This window comes from Spermophilus citellus, assembly GCF_964194105.1.
Source record: "Spermophilus citellus genome assembly, chromosome: 7".
NCBI lineage: Eukaryota > Metazoa > Chordata > Mammalia > Rodentia > Sciuridae > Spermophilus > Spermophilus citellus.
The window spans coordinates 65077786-65098435 of NC_138188.1; the positions used below are offsets into that span (position 1 = coordinate 65077786).

Consider the following 20650-nt stretch of genomic DNA (forward strand, 5'->3'; position numbering starts at 1 on the left):
GTGAATTGACAAAATTTCCACTATTGACAGAATAACCTTTAATCTGCAGCCCCCATCGTAACCAGCAGACTTGAGGGGGAATGGCTATCCAGAAGGAAGAGACAGAACCTGCTTGTATGTTTGGCCACATGAACATTTTGCAAATATGAAAAAGACACAAGGAATGACCATTAAAACCACACAAATTCCAAAATCTCACTGATAATATTCCACGTGTAGGTAGCAGGTCAAAAAAAAACCCTGCAAGGCCATTATGTTTATTGACAAGAGCAAACTTTTCCACTTGTTTCTAATTTTATCCACAATTGATCATCAGCCTCAAAAAAAAAAACAGCTGCTGGTAACAAATAAAATATGTAATATTCACTTTCCTAAAAATATAATTGGAAGAAGTAGAACTTATTCATTATTACTAGTTAGTTATCAAGGAAAAATAATTGGTATGTTAATACATACTAATGTCCTAAATATTGATCTGGATCAATAAACACACAGCTTCAAACTCAGAAAATTACAAATAGAAATTTAATCTGATTTGAATGGTAGTTTGAGCAAAACTTGATGTATCTGATATTTGGTAGATAGAAACAATACCTTTAAGCAAAGAGTGGTCACCAGCCAACTTTCCAAAGATTAAGAATTTTAAGAGATAACTTTACCCATTGGCTAGCAAATGACTAAGACTTCTAGATGGCCTTAACTACCTAGATCCAAATTTGGGGGACTGATAGAAGAAGGGAGGCTAGAATGAGGTAAAGAAGAGCTTTTTTGCTAAAAAGAGTATTTTTAGATCCCTTCTCACTGGCTACACAGTGATCTAATTCTTCCACCTATACCAGATTTCTCAACCTCAGCACTAGTGACATTTTGGCCCAGATGACTCTGTTATAGAATTCCTAACAGGACCCCTGGCTTTACCCTCTGGATGCAAGTAGTACCCTCTCCCTCACAACCACTCAAATGTCTTCAAACATTGCCAAATACATCCTGGGGAACAAAATTCCCTGGTTGAGGTCTTCCAACCCATAGCAAAAGAGGAAGGGATATCTAGTAATAAATAAATAAGCAAACAGATACATTAAATCTAAAGACATGGGGTTTTCAGAACCTTCAGTGTCTCCCCTTCCCTGAACACCCATGAGTTTTAGAGCAATCCACATAATCCATGGAACTCCCTCTTACTAACAAGCTGGGTTCTACACATTTTGAAACTCATCAATTTTCCCACAGAAATGTTTCTTATGTATGATGGGTGGGTTTACAGTCTAGTCCACCAAAACACATATATAAACACAGACACATACCACAAACACCCATATTTAACTTATGATGTAACTCAAAGTGCCAGGGTATATATGGTTGTCATATCAAGAATTAAATACCAGGAAAAATAAAATTTGAATAACAAATTACATATTTGCTTAACTCAATACTTAAGGAAATGTCATTTTTTGTTGTTGTTAGATATGTCAGAGACTCTGTAGATTCTAAAGAAGGGTTTAGACATTTTAAGATCTTTGACATTTAGGAGTCCTGGATTCCTTAGGGACAATTTTTACAGTTTATAGGGAAGTTTGAATAGTTGCCTCCTTCTCCAGGCAAGTTTCCTTTAGAGAAATGAGAAGGGGGATGAAGGGCAACCAGAAGGAGGAGAACAGTATTAATGAGGATTCAAGTGTAGGCATGAGAAGTTTTGCCTGTCACTCACTTGGAATTAACTCAGCTTTGAGTAATTTAAATATAGAGAATCTAATTTTCTCTCTCTCTCTCTCTCTCTCTCCTCTCTTTCTCCCCTCCACTCCTCTAAGGGGACGCTAAGGAATACAGTCTGAAAACCACCAGTTTAATTCCTGCCTTTCATTTTCCAGGTGAAAAACCTAAGGTGTGTGTAAAGGTTAAGTGACTGGCCCGATATCATACCTTGTGAATGTTGGCCTGGAAGAACAACTCTGCCTGGGACTTGACATCTGCACCCCTGGGCCCCGTGGAGGCAGCCAGGCAGAATACAGGAATAGACTTCTGCAGGGCAGAGCAGTGAGGCTGTATGTGGGGGCAGACCACTGAAGACTCAGGGAGCCAAGGAGACATCAGAACCTGGGCTGGCCTCTCCAACCCCAGGGAGGGGCTAAGGATTTGCTTCCTGCGTGCTAACAGAGACAAGCTCTTGGACAGAGCTGCCCCCTGGAAAGGACCATTTCAGGAGATTCAGGAGGAACTCAGGAGAAGATGCTTCCATGAGCTGCCCTCTAGAGGAAGTTGAAATAGTAACAGAGAAACCTCTCAGCCCCTAGAAATGGGCACAAGATTACAGAAATGAAGCTGCTGGTCACTGAGACTGGAGACACAGAACTTTTCAAGGGATCTCCTTTCTCCCTTTTCCTTATACATACCCATATCCATTCCAACACAAGTCATCTTTAAAACAGAATGAGGTTAATCTCTCTTCCTGCTTGATATTATCTTGAAAGGCCAGAGTAGTGATGTTGGTCTTCGGGTGTAGATACCATAAAGAAGCACATATAAATTCCCAGAGGCAATATTATAAAGATGAAAAGTCAGAAAACTCTGATGGGAGCTTCAGCCAATTGCAGAAATGCCTAGAAGATAACATGGCTCTCGGATTCCCAGACACAAAGGAACCATTCAAGGAAAGAGGATGACATAGAATGCCTCCCACGTAACTTCCAGTAAGTCTAGTCCCACCTCTAAAAACCAAACCCTTTCAGCTCTGTTATGCAGCTATCATGTCCCTTATGCTGTATGTGAATTAAAAGTAAAGCACACAAAGGGAAAAAAAGGCTGCATTAAGTATTTAACTTAGACACATGTCAGCTTAAAAGCTGGCCTTTCTTCTGCACACATAGGGGTCCTAGACAGCAATGATAGGAAAAGAGAGATGCAATAACAAAATTTTCTCTGTACCACAGAAACAGCAAGCAGTAAACTTGTTATCCCTGAGTACTACAATTAAAACTCAGCCATGCTGGAGGGTGCCAGTTGGTGCTAGATAATAACAGTAAGCAGAGAGAAAGCATCCCAGTGGAAGGAGGAGGTGACAAGGGAAGAAGAGCACTTGAAAAGGGACAAGAGTACTGCTTGATCAAGGGAGGATACAGCACCATTAAAAATTGATCCAGGTTGCCCTGAGTCACCTATAGACTATAAGTCACCCATGTATTGATTAGTGTTCTGGAACTCCATGTCTCTTTTCATACAAATTGTTATTTATCCTAAAGTTTACCCCATTTTTTAAAGCAGAAGTTGTGTATGTCATTTGGTAAGTAAATATGGTAAATCAGTTTTTATAGATGGCATATTGCATTTGATACTGCAGGGGAGAGTGGAGTTCACTTACTCTTCGGAATCCTGAGAGAAATATCATAGAGAGAGAAAGATGATTTTGCAAACCAGAACAACCTGAAAATGTGAACATTGTCTAAGCAGGTGACAGTTGACTGGTAGGACCAGTTTGGGAGGGGGGGAGAATGATTATTTAACCTAGCCACTAAGCAGATACTTCTTGGTTAATATTTAACATATTCCAAGGGATATTCACTACCTTGATTAGAAATTAAACAATACACATTGTTTTAAACAATAAGCACATTGATATTCTGCTACAGGCCAGCCTATGTTTGGTGCTCTCTATATATTAAATGTATAAGTTAGTATATGGGCTAAGGTGCTGTAACAAAGGAACCCCAAAATTTCTTGTGTAGCAGTCTAGAATTAGGCAGAAGATCCCAGGCAGGTAGATAGCTCCATTTGGCCAGGTCATCCAGGGTTCTGGAGTCCTTCAAACTTATTGCTCTGCCATTTCCTTGGGTATTGCATATGGTCACAGATTACTCTCTACCACCAATTTTTCACAATCATATGAGAGGGAAAAGAGGAAAAGGTGAACAAGTAGATTTCTGCTATGAACTGCAGATAATTTAAACATAATTCTGTTTGTGTTCCATTGGAGAGAATTCTAATGACATGGTCATATCTAACTCCCAGGGAGACTGGAAATGTACCCTATAACTGAATGGTCATATGCTTAGCCAAAGCTCAAGTTGTAGTATTATAAAAAGAGAGAAAAGGGAAACAATTTGAAATATCTTCCATTTTATCTCATTAAACCCTTTCGATGATCCTGTATCATAATACTCTTTTTTATGAACGATGCATTTGAAGTTGTCAATAATTCCATCTCGGCCAGCAGGAAGTGGACGAGATGGAATTCAACCCGAGGTCCTTCTGCCTTGAAACCCATCTTCATTCTGCTATACTAAGTAGTGTGCCTAATAAATCCTAACTCCAGTAGATGATGCATGTAATAAGAAATCAAACTTATGCCACATGGATGTTTCCTTAAGGCCAATGTCTTTTAAGAAATTAACAAGATGAACAGAAAGATTTTTATAAGGCAAACTTATAAAACTTCTTTTTAAAAAAAATTTTGAGGAGAGAAGGAAATTGCAAGGAATTTATAAAAATAACTCTATAAAAGAAGAAATTTCGATTCTTTGATCACCACTATAATATATTGGGTGGTGTTGACCACAAATTGCATTGATAAAAATAAAGGAACTTGGGCTGGGGTTGTGGCTCAGAGGTAGAGCACTCACCTAGCATGCGTGAGGCACTGGGTTCGATCCTCAGCACCTCATAAAAATAAAAATTAAAGGTATTGTGTTCACCTACAACTAAAAAAAATGTTTAAAAAGTAATAATAATAAATAAAGGGACTTGCCAGGCATGATGGCTTATGCCTGAAATCCCAGCTACTCAGGTGGCTGAGTCAGTAGGATCCCAAGTTCGAGGCCAGCCTGGGCAACTTAGGGAAACCCTGTCTCAAAATTTAAAAAAAAAAAAAAAGTAAAGAAGAGCTAGGGATGTAGCTCAGTGCTCATATAGCATGCATGAGGCCCTCAGTTTAATCCCCAATGCCACACACACAAAAAAATAGAAATAGAAGAAGAAAGGGACTTATATGGACTGACTTTCTTATTGAATATCCACAATAACCTGTCATGGAACAATCTAAAAGAGCCACGGGTCTGGTTTGGTGGAGTTGGTTTGATATATGAGTGTGCGCACACATACACACACATACCTTTATAAAATAGCATCAGTGCATCCTGCTAATCTTAAATCCCTACACACCTGAATGCATGTACACCATGAGATAAATGCTGGTAGAATAAAAATTTACAGCCCCACACATTCATTAGATTTGCGTAAGCACTTTCAAGAATGGAAGTCTCCACTTGGGGCGGGGTATTTTTCCCCTTCCTTTCCCTCAAATCAAGAGATATATTTTATAATCTACAGCTAGCTCACTGGCAAATCTCCATTCTTTTCAACCTGACAGACTGTTTGTCAGTTAAACTCCCCTTGTCATGTATCCCTACCACTGCCAACTCATGCACGGAGACCTTCACTTTTACTGCTACCACTTGCACCCTATGCAACCTTTGTCATTGATCACTGATCCGATCCAGTGCCCACATGTTCTTCAAGTGCCTACACAAGTAATGAGGTACTTGTGGTGTAAAATTAAACTGTCAACTGTCAGCGATTGATAACCACAGTGAGAGCTGACCTAGAACACCTGCACCAGTGGCCAAGACAGGTGTGACATGTTTGATCGCTGAGGCCTGCTAGTCAGTGTGACCCAGTGCTGTCCCTCCATGGACTTTACTTGCATTTCAGCCTCCCAGCTTTCCTGTATCCTTCAATGAGCATCCCCAGGTCGCAGAAACCACTCTCACAGCCAATTTGGGCAGCTGGTTCGAGTGGCTGTGAAAGCAGATCCCGAGTCAGCAGGTTGGTTTGAAAGTAATACGGCCTTGAGATTTTCAAAGGTGGCATCTGGCGTCAGCCTGGTGGTTTTTCTCCCACATTCCCCCAGGTGGCCTCTTAAAGCAGATCCTGGTTCAGGCTTCACATGCACCAACCTCTCTCCATTGGTGTTTGCAGGCATGTGCCAGTGTGCCTGGCAGACGGGCCTTCCCTTCAGGGCAGGCACACGGCAGTCATAGAGTCTGGTGGAAGAATGAAGCAGTCCTAATGGAACTGCCTTATGGCTCTGAGCATTTGCTTGAAGGCATTTAAGTTGAACTGGCTTACATTCTGTTAAAGTGCCATAAATGCAAGCTTTTCCTACTCAGATGTAATTGAATAACCAGCACAAAGGAAAAAACATGTTCTGCCCTGACTACAACAGTTTTTAGCCAGCATTGTTGCACAGCATTTAAAGTTTTTATTTAAAGAGTTTTATTATTTAAATGAATGATGGACTTTTCTTTTAACCTTAAGCAAAAATGCACTTAAAGACCTAAAACCTCCTTTGTGAAAAATCTGAGAAGCATGATGGGATTCTCATCCCATTTCACCATCCCACCCCCACCAAACAGTTGCACTATATTAAGTTCATGTGATGAGAAGATAAAAATCTATTAACTTTCTGCTGACCTTATCGACACAGGAATCTCAGCAGACATTACAAAAGCCATATCTCTTCTGACTTTTACATCCAGAACCTCATGCTCCAAGGTCCCAAACCAAATGTAAAATCTTCATGATGAGTGAGACCCTGACACCAATTCAGATTCCAGGCTTGCTGGCTTGCAGTCGATGGAGGCTCCTCTGGGGCACAGAGGCTGGCCTTTACTTTGCATTTGACTTGAGGGGCTTTTTTTTCCTTCCTTTTTTTTTTTTTTTTTTTTTTTGCCATATGCTACTGGGGACTCTGAATCAAAACTATTTCACGCGGACCATATGTTATGAGAAACGCATGATGGAAAGTGAACGGCAAGAAGTTGCCCCATATCACTGGGTGATGTATTACAAACATAATTAAATCTGAGTAATGTGCAGTGTTATTTCAGTTAATCATTTCTTTTTTCAATTTAAGCAAGGAAAACATAGCCCAATTTCCAAATTACATACCAAAGTCCAGATAAGCTAAAAGCAAATTAGTTGGAGAGGAATAAAACAAGAACTGTACAACATTGTTTAAGCTTCCGTAAAAGGTTTTGGTATATTTGAAATATGTTGGCAAGGAGGTGACAAATGATAGTCTTTGTAAACGAGAGGTTTAAAACACTACTCATTTCCTTTTGAACTAACAATGAATTCAACTAGCCCAACTTATAAACAAGATGCAAGTTAAAAAATCCCTTGTGTATTGATCGTTTGAGACTCAGAATGTATTGCCATAGAGATTTCATTATCAAAAGCTGTTAGGTTTCCAGGCTAGCCCACAAAGACCAGTTGTTCCTAAAATTTGGTATTTCTAACTGTGCCTTTACAGAACTAGTTGTAGGGAGAAAAGACAATATATTACAAATTCTATTCAATAATCAGTTCAAATCAATTCAATTTATTTAGTCTCTGGTGTTTTCCCAGGAGGTACGGATTACTATGCTTTCCCAGAGGAGACAACTTCCTCTCATCCCAAATGCCCTCCAGCTAGAGGAAATCAGTCTCTGTTCTGAGCCCTCACAACATTTTGTCTACACTTTCTCATCACTTTCTACCTAAACCACAGCTCTCTGTGAACTGAGCTACTCCACTAGTAACTTATTGCCCATATCCTGCTTCCAAGGCTTATATTTGGCAGATTCTAAGTTTATGTGAATCAATGCTTGAGTAAATGAAAAAATACAGTCTACTAAGATGGACAAACATTTTTTTTCCCTCAGAGGCACTGGGAATCATGGAATTTGGCTGAGGTGGGGAAGGGGAAGAATCTGATGATGATGATGATGATTCTTTTACATTATGACATACATTAATCTTAGCACTTTACAAGTATTGACCAATTTAATCTTCATGACAACTCTGTGTGGTAGACTATATTAGACATATATTATATTACATATTATCTAATTTATATACTACATATTATATGTTATATATGTGTGTGTTATATATATATATATATATACAAATATATATTACATAAAATAATATATATTATGGGTATGTGTGTATATACATATATATTTTTTTCACTACTTCCCCTTTCCCTTCCCTTTTCTCATATATATATATATATATATATATATATATATATATATATATAATTTATTCATTCATCAGATATTTATACACCCACAGGCCCACAGAAAGGGCCAAAGTGGGGTAATAAATGTGTGAATGGAAGTATACACACACACGTATGTATACATGTAGATAGATAGATAGATAGAATTTCCCTCTAAAGATGGAAATACTGAGCACAGAGATATTAAGCAATTTTCCCAAGCTCATAAAAAGAATAATATATATTTCTAAATATATATTTGCTATATTTAGAAATATATATTATTATTAGAAACATTTGCTATATATATGTGGGGATATACTCTTTCATATAAACCTTCTTTTATTTATTAGTTCCTTTTAGTTATACATAATATTAGGGTTCATTTTCACATAACTATACAAGCATGGAATATGCTTTGCTCTCATTCAATCCCCACTACTTCCCTTTCCCTTCCCTTCTCCCTCCCCTTGTTCTATTCTCTCTACTCTACTGAGCTTTCTTACAAAGCTTCTTTTTGCCTCTCTGATCTGCAAAAGAGAAGGGCCTTCTCAGGCAAAAAGTTCTCCTGTTATTTCAGTTGAACCTGAACACCAGCTGTGAGGGCAGAGACCTTACCAGTCTTATTCACAATCTCTTGGGTCTCTGGAGCAGTGCTGGTGCATAGCAGGCATATAATAAAGTTTGGCTTAAACCACTAATCTAGAGAGGGTTTGTGTGCTGAATAAAGGAGTGACAGTCTATTTGGGATAATGGTAGGGCTAAGGATAGGACCCTGGACTCAGGTTTCCTCTATGTGTTTTGAAGTTTGCTGGTCCTAAGGCAAGGAGAGGGTCTTCCCAAACTTGCCTAATAATAAGAATGACCCACAGCACTTATTAGAAACCCCTACCCCTAGAGATTTCGAGCCAGTAACCTTAAGTGGAGCCCAGGAATCTGTTTCTGTTGATACTGCTGTGGCTCTGGTTTTAGACAGGTGCTTCAGGTGGCTTTGAGCCTGGGAAACCCTGCCCAAAGGGTGCTATTCTGCCTCTTCTGACACCACCTCTTGGCAGTTTCAGATATGTGCAAATTCCCCCAAGACATGGACAATCTCTGGCCACAGCCACCATCTCTTCCAAAAAACCTGTGCATTGTGCTGAATTGCAACACAGAAGAGACTTTGCACTTCAGAATCCTGCAGATCTCAACCAGGGTGAGGAAAGCTTCCATGCACACATTTCTAACCCTTCTCCTATTCTTTCTATGGGTGTATCAATGTCTTCTGAATGAGTCAATGCTAGAATGTGAGCAAAACAAGCAAGCCAGGCAGTTGTGAAGAGCGGAAGTGTTTCATGATTCTCAGCTTGGTGTTGCACATAGTAGGACACAATGACAAACACAACTGATTAATATATCCTGTCCATTGCTTTCCTTCTGACTTGAAGAGTACTCTTACAATGGCTAATAATCTCTGGGCCCTGAAACCATTATTTGTCTTTTTTAAAGTACTTTATTTCTTTAGTTATAATAAGACAGATAATGGTGACCTAGGGATCTATGGGATCATATTAGCCCTGCAAATATCTCTCCCTTTCTTTTTCTCAGTCATTTCTTTTTCTCCTCTCTTCCTTCAGTGTGATTTTTTTTCCTTGATACTAGGAATTAAATCCAGGAGCATGTTACCACCAAGCCATATCCCCAGTCCTTTTTATTTTCTTAGTTTGAGGCAGGGTCTTTCTAAATTGCTCAAGGTGGTCTTGAATCAGCAATACCTCTGCTTTAGCCTCCCAAATTACTGGGATTATAGGTCTGTGTGTCACCACCCAGCCCAATCTGATAATTTATAACCAGACATCAGAAAATAACATCAATCTTGGTTGGGATAAAGGTAATAGCTGGAAATAATAAGGTCTATGATTATCCTGAAGTCTAAAACAGGGTTTCTAAACATTTTGAGCCAGATAATTCTTTGTTGGGGGCGGGTGGGCAATGTCCTGGGTATTGTCAAACATTAAGCAGCATCCCTGGCCTCTATCCACTAGAGGCAGTAGCAAACCTCCCCCACAGCCTGCTATGAGTCATGACAACCAAAAATGTCTCCAGATATTGTCAAATGTCCCCCTGAGCATCAAAATCTGCTTTGGTTGAGAATCACTAATCTGGAATAATTATTTTTAACAATAGATTATTTAACAGTTAAGTTGATCAATACTTGGTATTGTGCAAGGATATATTAATCATGTGCAAGGATATATTAATCCATAAAGTTTCCTGGATATTAAATAAAATTATGAATATAAGTTTCAAAGAGACTATTGATTTAAAAGGATCCTGACTACCCTTTCAGGTGTGGAGACTGGTGGACACCAGGCCAATGCTGGAATGGAACTAGACAGAGCAGAGATCTTTACCAAAAAAAAAAAAAAAAAAAAATCAGGGGGAATACAAAAACTCATTAAATATCTTACTTTTGGCAAAAACAACATTCAAAGGTAGTATACTTTGCCAACATCTTTGCCCTTGGTTGTTTTGTTGTCTTCTTTTTTTTTTTTTTTAACTTAAGGGTAGTTCTAATCTGTATGTTCCTGGTTCCCATAATCTACAAATCATCAAAATGCTGTTTATAAGGGTATCTCATAAGCTTTGATGTCCAAGAAGCCTGGGGCCCCTTTTTTATGTGCTTATTTTCTTTTGAACCAGGAAATCATGTTTTGCCAAAAGTAAATGGAACTTGAGCCTCAAAAGATTTGAGTTCCGTTTGAAACACAGAACCCACAAATTCTCCAAGTTCTCAATTTGACAAAATACATGCTCTCACCTATCCCTCAGACCAAATCCCTCTCTGTTCTATTCTGAATCACAGTTAGTGAAGTCCTACAGGCCTCAGGATTACCCAGGAGAAAAAGAGGTGGCCCACAGGCTGAAATTCTGGTACAACCCTGTTTTGAGCTGGACATCGAAATGCTATACAAGGTAAGAGAAGTTAAATAGAAGAGCAGAAAGAAATCAACTAAGCAACGTGTTCTTTGACTTTCTCCAGGTCCAAATCCAGCAAACAAGATATTACATCAAAGTTAAATTGTTTACATATTAGAAGACCTGTCCATTTTGTTCCTTACCATTGATTTCCACAGTACAAAAATATTATTCCAGTGGCAAGGATGTAAACCTTATTCATAACAGGATTTCAACCACATCCTGAGAACGAAGCATCTCCTTAGATAGTGTGCCCTCATTTATATCGAAGGCATGCTGGTTTTATTTGTCAGTGTTTGTCGAGGGGTCACAATATCAGGAAGCAGGAGATGGCTCATCAAAGCGTCTCTGCAAGTCCCCACTACTCATCAGTTAGACAGTACCTTGTTTTTAACATCAGGGCGGAAATGCATCTCCCCTGACCCATTGTTAGAAGCTTCCTTCTGTCTTTAAGTTTTTTGGAAAGAGCACTCAGGACTCAACTTCTTTTTTCCAATAGGTAATTGTCACTAATTAATGCTCCTGCTGCATACAAGAATGTGGACCTGTGACCCCGAGTAATCTGGGCCTGTATCTCTGGCCTTGGAGCAAGGACACTCTAATCTCCTGACGCTACCCGTGGGGGCCCAGGTCACAGCCGCAAGGCTTCCCGCTGGGTTCCTGAGCAGGCCTCTCTCTGCTTCAAAGCCAGGGAGTTCAGTGGGGCAGGCTGACTGCAAGGAGAAGATGGCATCTGGCCAGTGAATGCCTTCGGAGGCCAGGAGGTCCTTTCTCTGAAGACCTGGAGATCTTTCTGCAGAGGCCAGGGCCCCCAGATCTATTCATTCTACCTCCATTTACAGGGTACCTACCTGTTTTGTGCCAGGCTGTCTTCCAGGCATGGAGAATAAAATAAATAAAGCAGAGTCCTAGCTGGCAAGAAACCAGAACCAGGCTACAGCCCAGTCCCTTGATAAAATATCCTTTTACATATAACTAGACAGGGTGGTCTTATTTTCCTTTTTTTTTAAGATGGACAAAAACAATGTCCAAAAATGTTTGTTATTTTCTCATTAATTAAAAAATGAGAAATATCCATTAATATCCATTAGTCTCATTCCTCTATAAGGTTCTTGAGATGCAAATACTTTGTTATTTGTTTTGTTGTTGTTGTTGTTGTTGTGATGGTGGTGGAGTTTTTTTTGTTTTGTTTTGTTTTTGTTTTTGGTACTGTAGACCAAACCCAAACCCAAGGATTCTACTGGGCAAGAAAGGACTCTACAATTAAGCTACAAACCCAGTCCCAACTCCATGAGATTCTTCACTCACTCACGTTCCCTCTCAGCTTCCTTCCTCCCTCCAACCCTCTCTTTCTCTCCCTCTCTCTCTCTCCTTTATACATAGACAAACTAAAATATGGGATTTCTATGAGAATGACTACAGGATAAAAATATCCTCTCCCATACCTTTAGCAAAACACTAGATTATTAAGAATGCCTATCCAAATTCCCTCACTTACATGGAGCTTTATTTTCTGCTTTTCTTCTAATAGTAGATCTTTCTCCAAAATCAAGGCTAAGGATTACCTTGTGCATAAACACCACTGGATTAATCTCAACTCAATAAAAAATGACATAAGCAAATGACCAACTTTAAATAAGGAAATTCTTCTAAACTTTAAAATAGATAAAACAAAAGGCTTGGTGCTCATTTGTAAAGTAGTCTTCACATTAACAAAAGGTTTCTTTGAATAACTCTCACCTGTGTGCTTCTCAAATGTCCACAGCAGTTTGCTTTTCACCATCTAAGAAGATATCCTGCCTGATAAACATGCTACCAGCGTGCATTCTGTAATCAAGCAGGCTGCCTGATGGACACAAATCTGCCAGATAATAAGCAATGAGCTTTGCACATTTCTTTTTGGCTCCTACTGCGGCATACACCCACTTTGGGGACAGAGCATAGCACAGTGCATAGGAAAGCTGGAATCAGGTTTCTAAGTTCAAGTCCTTCTCCTCCAAGCTGGGCAAGTCATTCACCCCCTCTGTGCCTCACCTTTGTCTTATCTATAAAAAGGGGATTAATAACCATTGATTAGATGAGCTTACATCTCTAAAGCTATTCAAAAGTTTCTGGCCCATAGTAAGGATGACATAAACATAATGCATTATTTACATATTTATAAAACAAATAGATGATCCTATACTTAAAAGCAGACTTGAGATACATTAGGCATGGTTGAAAATCAGCTCACTTTTTCTCAATACAACTTGTACCCAGCACATTCATGTCTCTCCCAGCTGACTATAAGGTGTTAACTCAAGAATCCTATCTTATCCATCCCAGTATCTCCCACAGGGCCCAACACAGTGCCCTGTGGAGAGAGGGCCCTTGATGAATATGAGTTATAGGAATGAACACACTAGTGGATTCCTTAGAGAACTGAATTGAAAGTTACTTCTGTTGGCATCTTTACCACTATTGGGGTTAACTGTGTATCAGTGCTAAAATGGTTTAAATAATGCTAAATTAGTTGCTTTAGTAATATGGGAAAATTATAATAAACTTGGTCAGCCTTGCCCAGTTCTTTCTAAATGTTAAAAATCAGAAAACATCCATTAAATCAACCACACACATACCTGCCAAATATCCAGAGAGATGGACTACTCATACCATTATATTCATAATCCTATTGTTTCTGGAAATCCCGCTGATTCCAGGGAACTTAATTTGGTAGCCAGGAGGCATTCCACTGGCATCTTAAAGGGTGTTGCTGGTTTTTTGTTTTGTTTTGTTGTTTTCCAATTGCAACTCAAAACAATCTTCAGTAGTTGGTTTCACTCACTGTACAAAAGTGGCTGTGTTAATATTTGCTCTTCAAAGTAAATACCAGTATTTCTTGGACTAGATACCATCAACCTTAATTTTATTTTTCTCACATAACTGTTAATCAAGAACTAAACAGATAATTTCCTTCTGTCACACAGCAATTTCACTGTGGTGGAACAAAGTGTTATCTTAAGTTTCACAGAGCAATTGTTCAATAATTCCTGTTAGTGGCTCCTTTCCAAATCTTTGAGAATGGAGCGGTCTGCCAGCCCTTGAAGCAGGGAAGGAGAAGCCAAGGGGAGGGTCTCTCTGTCAGTCAAGAGCTCAGCACCATAGCACATAGGCCATCCTCCCCAAAACCAGCTCCTGCTCATGAGGCCAATATCCAAGGCAAGCTGTCTGTTTGAGGAGGATAGGTAGGAAACCTCTAAATGTTAGGGGGACTAAAGCAAAGGGGACTTGAAGGCATCAAAAGTTTCATGTAATCCTAGTTAAGTGAACTGAATGTATTAGAAAGTTTGGAGAAGAAGAGATAGGGACTTAGAGAAAATCAATTCCCTATAATTGAAAAGCAACACTAAAGATTTATGGTTCAACAAAAAAAATAAAAATATCTACAGAGAGGTGCATATGTTAGTGTGTGTGTGTGTGTGTGTGTGTGTGTATAATATATTTCCACCTACACTACTACTTCCTGCTAGAAAACTATCTACAAAGCCATTCTTTTTAGAGTTGAACCAACTAATCTTTTCAGATAGACTGCCCAAGGAAACTCTGATATATGTTTGATACCAACTTCCTCAAACAAATGAAATAGGCTTTCTGAACTTCAAACACACTGAGCCCTGTGCCCATTTGATATCCTAATATCAAAATTGACTGTGACACAAATTAGACAAATTTAATAGTTTAAATTAGTGTATAAGAGCTCAAAGTTAATGATCAATTATACTCTCCAATTTCTCATAAAGTTTGGAGGCCTATGACACAACAGAAAATAAGGTTATGCCTCTATCTTCATTGAATTTTCTTTCCCGTCCCTCAACACTACCAACAATTAGGCAAACTCAATATATTTTTTGAAGATGTGGAAGAGGCTTAGTAGAGGAATAAGTCTCCCCCTCTCACAAGAAAAAAAAAAGGCTAGACTTTTTAAATTATAAGATAAAAGGTAGGGGCTGGGGTATAGCTCAGTGATGGAGTATCTGCTTAGCCTGCACAAGACCCTGGGTTCAATCCCTAGCACTGCCCTCAACCCAAAATACAAGTAGGAAAAATATTAATAGTGGTAGGACCATGGGCAATTTTTATTTTTTATGTAGTTTGGTATTTTTAAAATCTTATGATAAACACAAATCATCAGTAAATGTGTGTTTGTGTCTATGTGGATGTTCATGTGCCCACACAGGGTGAGGTTTGTCTTCTTGACTTGACTTTGGTGCTTACACAAACCACCTGAGAATCATGTTGGAAATGCAGATGCTGGTTCTGCAAGTCTGAGATGGGCCTGAGAAGCTGCATTCTAACAGGCTCCCAGGTGATGCCTACATTGCTGGTCAATGGACAATACTCTGAGCAGGAAAGTATATCGCATAGTGCTCACTGGATTAAGGGCCAATCCGGGTGTTTTACTCTTCTGCCATGCCAACATGAACCCAACACTATAGAGACAGCAACAAAAGACAGAGTTAGAGGAAATCTAAAATAGTTTGTAAAACCTGGTCTGTGGTCACATTGGTTTTTCTCTTCGGGATCACTTTGTTCTGTTAAGATAGATTTGTTCCCCACTTCCTGTTGGCCAGAATCTAGAGGATCATGGGGAAGGCCAGATAATAAAGGAAGAAAATTTTATACTTATAATGGTTCTAGCCTAAGAATGGACGGCTCATCTGATACCAGTCTATGCTGACCATGAGAAGCTTTCAGACCATGTACTGGGAGCCTTGACTGGCCCTGCTACTTTTGGAACAACCAACACAAATAGATTTTTATTCTTCATAGACTTCTTCCTTGACCCTCAGCTCCACTGCACTGAGCCCTTTCCAACCTCTGATCTCATGTGGCTCCCAGGCAGACCCTGGGCTTTTCTTCCTCACTTCCTAAAGCTCCCTTTATCTTCCTGTTTAGTGCTATCAAAACAAAAACATAACTTCCTATCATCTCATTTAATCCTATCACTTAGACCTGTGGCATGTTATTAATCCCATTTTGGAAATGAAGAAATGACAACATAAAAACAAGTGACTTGCCTAAGAAAGTCCAACAAATAGATGACAAGGTTCATGGGAACCACACAACACATAAAATTCCTTTTGTTTACTGCCACTGGTCCTTCAGATCTTGGCCAACATATCCATTCTTAGGTATAACACTATGGACAATGTTAGTGAATACATAGGACCTTAACAGAGACCTCGAGGAAGAAAGAGACAAGAAAGGAGACCGAAGCAGAAAAGGGGAGATGTCCTCAGTGTGGTCTTAAACACCATTCTGCCATAGATGTTCACCATCCTCTCACTGGAAAAGGGAATCACTGAAGACCTTGAGGCATCAGCCTGGGACAAAGATGATGATAGAGCTGGTGCAGGAATGAGGGGTGTAGATCCCAAGAGGGCAAGAAGACTAGATCCTATTTCACGACCACCCATTAGCTTTCTATATAATCTATCAACCTTCACCAGTCAACTACTTTAGTTCACTTTATCAAAAATAAGATAAAATACAGCCAATAGCACTGAACTGTTAAACAACAACTAATAAATAAACTTCAACATTGCTTATTCTCACTGAAATATCATTGACCTAAAAACACCAGGATAATTCTGGTTTAGTCTTAGTAATTGGTATTTTGCTTCCCCGTTGCATGTGAGGCATCTAGCAAAAATCAATTAAATGTTCATTCAATGGATATTAGTAATGAAAAATTAATGAGCATTTCTCAAAGAAGACAACAAGCCTAACAGAAACCACAGAATGGGCTCAAGTATCACATCCAAAAGCCCCTCTCCTCTCAGACCAAAGAGGGCTGTGTCTTCCACTTAGCAGCAGGGAATGCTGTTCAAGCTGGTAAAACCTCACCTCAACCTTACAAACTGGCAAGAAAAGACGGAGGTCCCCTCTTGCTCTGCTTGAGAGAGTCAGGTATCAAAGCTAAATCAGATCCAAGCCAACGAGAGCCACTCGCCTGCAAACGATGGTGGCATTCTCACAGTTAATTTTTGCTGCCATTTGGGCCTGGATTTATCGTGGTTTGGAAAAAGTAAATTGAGAGGCTAACACGGCCCTCAGACTGAAGTCCACGGGCGGCAGCGCATCCCCAGCCGGGCTGGATATTTAGTGCCAGCTGCACGGAGCAGGCCGACCGGGAGCCAGGGGAGGGATTACTGCTGGATGCTGCCCATAAATCACGCGCAGCGCTCCACACAGCTCCACATCTCACAAATAAGGCTGGGCTTCTGCGGGGTGTCACCCGCACAAAAGGAAGGAGCACCCTGGGTGCCTGTGGCCCGGCCAGCCGGTCCTTCCCAGCCTGGTCCTCATAAAGCATGGAAGGGCCTCAAGGTCTGCACTCACCATTTTCTCTCAGTCTCTTCCCTCATGTCACCTGAGATATGACTGGGCCTCAGGTCCTTGGTGATTTTAGCAAAAGCCTCATTCCAAACTCACTTCTTACTTGTTAATTACCCAGCGCAGCCCTGACCCTTGCTGATCGGCCTTTCCCTGAACCAAAGACAGTAAATCAAGGATGTCCTGCAAACAAATATCTGGACAGCCCTACTCCCTGCTTCTGCCAAAGAATGTTCCTCCAAACATGAAAACCAGGGTTTTTAAAAATTAAAAAAAAAAAAAAAAAAAAAAAAAACCTTGTTCTTCTTTCTTAAAACTCACGGGAACCTGTAGGGGGCGCTAGTCGGAAAGGTTCAGAGGACCCAAAGGCAGAAGTGAAAAACAGGGCCCTGGTGTCCCACTGCCCAACCCGCCAGCCCTTCATGTTCTAAGACACTCATCACCATGATTCCTGAAAACAATAGCGGCTTCTTGTTTAAAATGGAACTGCACCTGCTCGAATACGTGTCAACAAACAATTGCTTTGTTTTTCATATTAGCCCTCCAAGCTGAAGCAATGGGACTTCCTGGAGCGAATACTGGAAGGCTTATTCTTAGAAGGGGACAGAATTCTCATTTTAACACAAGGCTCAGAGGGCCCCAGTGATGGTCATCTTCCTTCCTGCTTTTGTACTCCCTGGTGTTCATCTTATTTGGTTTTCATCAGGTTTATTTCCATTGCAACCCTCGGGCTTCCAACGCCCATAGCACCATATTAGGCAGCTACCCTCATTTCTGCTTCCTATCCCTGAATGATGAAGGGCTTTTAATTGCTGTTCCACCATTTCAAACAGTTCTCAGAAGGTTCTTTTCCTCCTCTGTTGAAAGAGTTGGGAGAAAGCCTGATGACAAATTTCTTTGCCAAATGTTCACTCATTGCTAAATCATTCTGTTCCTTGATTTTAGTCATCGGATGATGATGTCTGCTTCCAGCTTCTCGGTCACTGTTTGATGCTTGTCTGTTGAACAAATTGGGACACTTATAAAAGGAGTTATTTTGGTAGAATAAGGTGCTTGGTTGTGATTAAAAAGTGTTTTAAGTGATTCAGCCAAGGTCGTCTCCACAGACTCCGGAAGAAACCACAGCCAAAATACCCTAGTGAGGGCAGGATAGGAGAGGCAGATAACACCTATTATTACCTTTATCAAGGTGCAGCCAGGCACCAGGCTCAGGGGAGCAAGCAAAGGTCCAGGCCTCAGACACCACAGATTCTAATGCAGCCCAGTGCTGGCGATAAGCACTCAAAGAACTGAGATCTAATTATTTTTTTCAAAGTGTCTTTGTTTTCTCTTCTGTAAAACAGAAGGGTCGATTGAAGGCTAAACACTCTGATTTCATGCCATTTTAAAAATGAAAAAGTCACGTGAAAAATGCACACATAGGAGAAAGGGTACAAGGCTTGAAGTCTGCATTCAAAGAGCTGTGTGATCTTAGGAAAGTCACTTCACCTCTCTGAGCCTCAAATTCCTAATCGGTAAACTCATGTTTCGAGCCAGGTGCTCTCTAAACTCCTTTTCAACTTTGAAAGCCTAGGATAACTATCCTAGCTAAAGATTCAACTTCATAAAGGAATTAAAACAGATGAATTAGTCTAGTATGTCAGATAGTATTGAGGAATTTTCCATTTATTTGAAACTTTGGGCCATTTGACACTTCTTCATCTCTTATTGAGAATTTACTTAACTTCTCAGTACTTCAGTATCCTAATCTGTAGAATGGCTATATTAGTAGCACTTGCTTTGTTGAGTTGTTGAAAGGATTAAATGCATTCCTATATGCAAGTCTTTAGAACAATGTTTGCCATGGAGAAAGTACTTGATAGATTTAAGCAACCAGTGGTTATAGTAGTATTACTTGGAGAATATCTATTTGGTCTGTTTGATGGTTTATAAATGTTTCTGCAATACTATAGTGATGTAGCCCCACCAATCTTTATAACAGCTCAATTCACAATAACTAAGCTATGGCACCAATCTAGGTGCCCTTCAATAGATGAATAGATAAAGAAAATGTGGTACAAATACACAATGGAATATTACTCAGCCATAAAAAAATAATAAAATTATGGCATTTGCCAGTAAGTGGATGAAACTGGAAGCTATCATACTAAATGAAATAAGCCAATCCTTAAAAAACCAAAGCTGAATGTTCACTCTGATATACAGATACTGACTCACAATAGGCTATGGGGAGGGAGGAATAGAGGTTCACTGGATTGGGACAGAGGGGAGTGGAGGGAAGGAAGGGGGGATGGTAATGGGAAAGACAGTAGAATGAATTGGACGCAACTTTCCTCTGTTCATATATGAATATATGACCAGTGTAACTCTAATAATGTTCAACCACAAGAATGGGAAGTTATACTCCACGTATGTATGATATGTTCAAATACATTCTATGGTCATGTATGACTAAAAAGAACAAACGAAATTTTTTTGAATAAATAAATGTTTCTGCAAATAAACAGGCTTACGTAGGGAGTGTCAATTGTGACTTCTTCAAATTGCTCATCAGTAGGTGTCAAGAACACCTGCAGGGCTAGCTCCACGCTGCCACTGTCAGCTTTTGCCATCATTTGCTGTCACCAACATAAAGAGGTAAGGCAAACCCAACAACAAAGGATGAGGCCCCTTACAACTGCCAAGAGATGGAACCCTGGCCATCGAGTTTAAAAAAATGATAATATTTGTGTTTCAAGCACTCCAAACTCTTTCTCCATGCTGAATATTTTGAGCTGTCACACAGATGCTAACAGAAGTCAGTTCAGTCTTAAAAGGGGTTGAACTAACATCACTTCCAGCCATAGGACTCTGTGTCTCTGTTATGCCACTTACTCAGGGTCACATGCTGTATGGAGGCTGTTTTCACACTGGGCAAGGATACGTGGCCCTGTGCCTAGTACTATTTGTGGTGGGCTCTACAAGACATCTCATGGAACATATCGACTTCTACCTATCTGCGGAGATTATATCATTTATTGTTGAGACATTTTTGTCAGAATAAAAATGTTAGCTGATATCAGTAGGAATTAATTGGTTCGTCTGATCCAGTGACTATCGGCTCTCTTTTATGGAGCTCCTATTGTGTTCCTGGCACTCCACTGGCACCAGAGTCTCAAAGATAAGATCAAATGCTCATAAAAACAAACCATATTCTCCAGGACTCTCAGACAGTACTGCACAGTGCTTAAGAGCATAAGCTCAGACTGCCCTGGAAGACCAGGTCACTAGAAGGAAGAA

At 39.9% G+C, this 20650-nt stretch overlaps 1 protein-coding gene across 16 annotated transcripts in view; it reads right to left on the reverse strand.

Annotated features, from left to right (window-relative positions):
• MECOM (MDS1 and EVI1 complex locus) overlaps window positions 1-20650 on the reverse strand; it is a 562082-nt gene that overhangs the window by 498973 nt on the left and 42459 nt on the right. The window contains exon 1 of one of the 16 annotated variants that reach the window (XM_081301362.1): window positions 17378-17510. The exons of the other annotated variants lie outside the window; for them this stretch is intronic. The gene's annotated coding sequence lies outside the window, so the exon portion shown is untranslated. Of the gene's footprint in view, window positions 1-17377; window positions 17511-20650 lie in introns of those variants that run through there. 16 annotated transcript variants of the gene reach the window in all.